Source organism: Cryptomeria japonica, chromosome 10, assembly GCF_030272615.1.
Source record: "Cryptomeria japonica chromosome 10, Sugi_1.0, whole genome shotgun sequence".
NCBI classification, from domain to species: Eukaryota; Viridiplantae; Streptophyta; class Pinopsida; order Cupressales; family Cupressaceae; genus Cryptomeria; species Cryptomeria japonica.
Genome location: NC_081414.1, coordinates 767,452,669 through 767,458,686, shown reverse-complemented (window position 1 = coordinate 767,458,686; position 6,018 = coordinate 767,452,669).

Genomic DNA, 6,018 nt, shown 5'->3' with positions numbered 1-6,018 from the left:
CAACACACAACACCAATATTTTGATGTGGAAAAATCAGTTAAGGGAAAAACAATGGTGGGAATCTACCCACAATAAGATGATACTCTGCAATAGTATGTGTAAATATTGCAATGGGGAATGCACCAACATTCAGGCACACTGCCTAGAGTTTACAACTCAAGACACAATAACCCGAATGGATACAACCCTCAGAGAATTCTCACTGACTTACAAGGAAGTCTCATTGACTTGCAAGAAAGTCTCATTGACTTACAAGAAAGCCTCACTGACTTACAAGATGTTCAAACAACAATCCAGAATCAAATGAGTTGCAATAATAACATTTGCTAATGCCTGATGACAATTTCGGTTAAGCACGTATGTCTACTCTGTAACACCAATCTCTTCTCAATACACCACACCGAAAGATGAATCCTTGTTCACACATATATCACTCTCTGATAATGCAGACACAACCTTGATACCTAAATTTCCTGAATATATCACCTATTTATACATTTCATCAACCTTGACAACAAGGTCAGCTAAACCCTCAACTTACAATTACAAATATCGACCATCGGACCAATATAATGATATACATGATATAATATGGACTTAAATTAAATATCCAAATGCTCATCACCACCGGTAATCACGCCAAGATCAACTGCAACGCGCTACACCAAAAAAACCGCATAACATAAAGAACATCATTGATTCAACAAAATCACCAAGAACTCACACAATGATCAATGTGGATCATCAAAACAAATAGGACACAATTAGGAAACACCAGCAATCACATTAGAATTATTAGTAATAGTTGTACCAACACCACTTATCAAAACTTCATCGATCAACATCTGAACCTCAAGAACACCTAAACAACAACAACTGTCATGAATAAAAGATAGCTTGTAGAGCACCAAATCACGAACCATCTGAAATGAAGATACACAAGATCGGATCCCAAACAATCTCCCAAAAACTTAGCTCAAGATCTGATCAACCGGAATATACCAGAGGAAATACTAAACTTTGCAAATCATAGATTAGAAAAATAAACTACAAACCAAATCATATGATATGATCAATTAAGCTTTATGGATCACCAAAATTAATACAGAAGAATATAATGATACTAGAAATACTCCATACATGAAACCATGATCCCAATAAACCAATCTACAATTGTCAAAGTAATAAATCATAGGAATATGTTGACATCAATGACAACAACATATCCTAGCAGCAACAATATCCAACATCTATGATTGGTGAAATGAAATTATTTTTGGGATTGCAAATTACTCAGTTGGATAAAGGTATTTTTATATCTCAGTCCAAGTATGTGAAGAAATTGTTGAAGAAGTTTGGTTTAGATGATTCAAAGCTAGTTGGTACTCCTATGATAATCAGATGTAAATTGAAAAAATATTATGATTCTCTGAAAGCAAATTAGACTAGATACAGATCTATGATTGGTGGATTGTTATATTTGACTCAGACTAGACCAGGTATTATGAATGTTGTATGTCTTGTTGCTAGATTTCAAGTTGATCCTAAGGAATCTCATGTTGTAACTGTGAAAAGAATATTCAAATATTCGAAAGGGATTGTTGATTTTGGCTTGTGGTATCCTAAAATGATGACTTTACTTTGAGTGTTTTTACTGATGTTGATTGGGTAGGTTATGTTGATGACTATAAAAGTATTAGTGGTGGTGCATTTTTTTGGGGTAAGAAGTTAGTTTCATGGATGAGTAAGAAGCAGAATGCAATTTCTTTATCCACTGTAGAAGCTGAATACATTGTTGCTACTAGCAATTGTAATCAAGTGATGTTGATGAAGCAGATGTTGAAGGATATCAAAGTTGTTTTTTATGAGCCTACTGCTATATACTGTGATAATTCAAGTGCTATCAACATTTCTAAGAATCTGGTATTGCATTCAAAAACTAAGCATATATCAATCAAGTTTCATTTCTTGAGAGAAAAGGTGAATGAGAAGGGAGTCAAATTGGAGTATGTATCTACAAAGGAATAAATTGTAGATATCTTCACGAAGCCTTTCCCTAAAGATACTTTTGAGTATCTCAGGGAGAAGCTAGGGGTAATTGCCCCTCCTGATGAGAACTAAGATGAATGGAGTTGCATCAGTCTGATGGATTTCATAGAGATATCTTGTGATTTGGATATTGATGAGTGAGGCTGCTACTCAAGGGGAGTAGTCACTATTGTGGTTTAGATGCTTAGATTTGTGAGTTAGTTTTAAGGGTGAGAGAATCATGATTTGCATATGTGCCTTTTGTATTGATGTCAAAGGGGGAGAGAATCATCTGAAAAACTACCATATCATGTGCTAGATCTCAGGGGGAGATTGTTGAGAGTTATGGGGAGATTGTTGGTAGTTGAATTCTTTGTTTGCATTGATTGTTTTTTTCGCATTCATATGTTGCCATCAATTCCAAAGGGGGAGATTGTTGGATATTGGTGATAAGTTTGTTGGAATGATGTGTTATCATTGATGTCAACATATTCTTGTGTGTTCTAGTGTTGCAGTCGGATTAAATGAGTTGGTTTGGCCAATGTGTTACAAATGAGTTATTGCGGATTAAAGGGTTTTGAGATAAGTTTCTCTAGTTGATTCAGCTAAAGTTTCATAGGTTCACATGATGATATGATCGAGTTATGAGATCCAATATTGCAATTGGTTTTTTTGTTGTCCAGTGTTGTTCAATGTTCTAGATTTTGCTCTGCATTGCTTCGCATTGCAATATCTTGGTTTGTGGATTTGGCAGAGTGTTTGGGACATTCTAGTGTGTCCTTAGTTCAAATGGTTTGTGATTTGGAGGTTCGCAAGTGAATCTTTCAATTTGATAGTCAGTATAGTTGATGTTCTTGAGGTTCGATATAATGATGATGGAGATTCTAGTAAGTGCTTATGTTGCGGTTGTTGTTGGTGTAATTCATGATGCTTATGGATGTTTCTAGATCATGTCCTATCCATGTTGATGGTTTGAATTGATCGTTGTGTGCATTATTTGATGATCTTCTTTGATCTGGTAGTCTTCTTCATGTTCTTGGTCGTTTTAGCATGTTGTGGATGTTCGAGGCATAATTCTTGAAGGTGTTGCGTGTTCGAGGTGATTGATTTAGGTCCATACTATGTCTTAGTTGACATTGTTTTGATCTGCATGTTATGTTGTAGTGTATATGGTTATAGCTTTGTTATTTATGATGTGTGTTGAGACGACCTTGAAATATAGGTTGATGATTTGTATAATATATGTAATAATCATATGAGAGGTGTATCTGTGTGGTATCTATGAGTGTATTTGAATGTGTGTGATCAAATAAGTGTGGGAGCAAATATTTTGATCTTTCAAAAGTGTGAAGAAGTGTGGCAGAGAAGATCAGATTGTGTGCTTAACTAGAACTATAACCAGACATGAAGAGATGCTATTTTATCAGTTCATGATCTTCTGGATGTGATCTGAATGTTTTCGTAAGACGGTGAGTCTTCCCAAGGGTTGTAGCCCTTCTTGTTATGTGTTTTGAGCAATGTGCTTGAATGCATGTGCATTCCCCATTGTAATATTTCATATACTTCTAACAGGGTATCGTCATATTGTGGGTAGGTTCCCACCATGGTTTTTTCCTTAACTTGGTTTTCCACATCAAAAATCTTGGTGTTATGTGTGTTATTGATGTGGAGTTGATTTGTGCGTTCACTATTAATTATTAAATCTGAAATTATGTTTGAGTTAAGTAAATTTTGTGAGAAAACTAATTCACCCCCCCCCCCTCTCAGTTTTTTGCCTTGTTGCTAACATTGTTCATGAGTGGAAATTGGTCACTAACTGGTTGTGATAATGATCAACCAAAAACTTAAAACCCAAAAACAAACCTATGCCCGAGAACCTTAAGTTGCGGCAGAGAAGGGTGGAACTTTGATTTCAGGCTTATGTGTGATTGCAACTATTTGGAAACCTTTGGGCCAAGGAGGTGCTCATACTAGAGCATCTATCAAGATGGCTAAATTATCTTCAATTTGGAAAGAAATGACAAGCAAGATTAGTATTCCAGTACTCATTAATGTAGTTGGGCATAGAAATACTTCAGGTGCACTTAAACATTTAGCAAACCTTTCATAGTGCAAAAAGATTTGATAGACAAGGGATCTTATAACACTACTTAATGCAGATAGTTGTATGTATAGTAATACATAGCTTCACTACTTCCTAATGAAGTTTGTCATTCATACAAAAATTTATAGTTTCACTACACAATACAGTAGCAACATGAATGCTCATAATACATATAGAACATAGAAGCTAAAGTTGATGAAGGAGATAACAGCCTGTTGTTTATCTCATCTTTTTCACACTAAGTTAATGAAGGCCGAGTATGGGCTACTTCTCTTGTGTAAACGACATTAAGACTGTGTGAAATATGAACTATTCGATTGTCATATTCGTGAGAAAGCAGGTTGCTAGCTCAAGGGCACAAGTATGACTTTGTATTAAATTAATCTAGGGTTTTGACAAAAGATGGGTTACACACCATAAGAGTATAAGTCACCTCAAGTTTGTTGACTAGTATGTGAAATTGGGTCCAAACATAAATGACAGCTAATGAGCCTCATAGAGTCAGAATGCAGCAGCATAGAGACATACATGAGGACTTAGTTACCTTCAGGAATTCAATTCAACCTAGCAAGATGATGAACAATTGACTTCATGAATTAGCATGTTTGCAATGACATAGAAACCCTCAGTCAAGGTGATGTTACTTCTATAAGTGTCAACCAGTTTGTTAATCCAGATACACAATCCAATCAGAGGTCATACTAGTTAGGGGTAGCCTATAGTGGGTGACCGACTAGGCATCTCTGTAGGATTACCCTCTAGTTCAGATGGCATGAGTTAGACTTTTCGTTACCTCCCTGCGAAGGGTCGGGCCAATCCAATCGGATATGGCATGGGGGACTAGTAAGTCTGTGGTTGGGTGGAAAAGCGCGTTGATGATACTTTCCCTCCTCATTGGTCTATTGATAAAGTTATGAAAATTCAAAATTGTGGCATCTAGAAAAATGTATTTACTAAACCTCTCTTTTCATTTAAATTGAAATGTTAAAGTTACATTCATATCTACTATTTTTTTCTCATAGCATAGATCTATGTTAAATTCTAGATTTCAATTAAGAACAAGTTTCCTTTCAGTTATTGACATTAAAAAAAATGTGTTTTTTCCTCATTTTTTTGCTACAAAGATGTAAAAGTTGTTATTTCAAATTTGTGTAGGTTGTTGCATGTTACAACAGAGACATGCTACAATGTTTTGAACCACTAATATCTTTCAAGCTCTTCACCATATCTTTGAAAAATAGGAATTAAAAACAATGCCAACGCAAGAAAAATATTTCCAAACTTTTCAATGAAAAAAATAATTCCATTTTTTAAGCGTGATGAGAAATCTTATAAGTGTGAGGATACTAAAAATTTTTGGGCATTGCCCTACCATATATAGCCTATTGACTGAAAAAATAATTGCAATTTTTAGGCACAGCAAGAAAACTTACAAGCGTTGACTAATTATCATAAACTTCTAAGAGGCTTTCTAAGATAATGACTTTCCCATTAGGATATTTTTTCTAAATCAAGTAATTGGACAACATTGAGCTTTTTATCGTTCCATGCAACAAATAATAATTGAACTAAATAAAACTCATTAATTCACACAGTATTGTATTGTGTTACTAACATGGTTAAGACCAAATTATTTGCACTTTAGAAACATGTAAGATGCAATATCATCTCTCTCAAAGTAAGTATACATAATCATTTATGCATATTAAGAAAGCCCATGATAAAAAAAAAAAATTAAAAAAAAATACATTATTAGGTTAATATTTATTAGGATTGGGATGGGCCATCAAGCTTGTAAATCTTGTGTCATTTATTATTCAAACATCCTTATCAAGATATCTTGTATTAGGATTTCAAAAAAGCATTTTAAATGCACTAAAGTTAT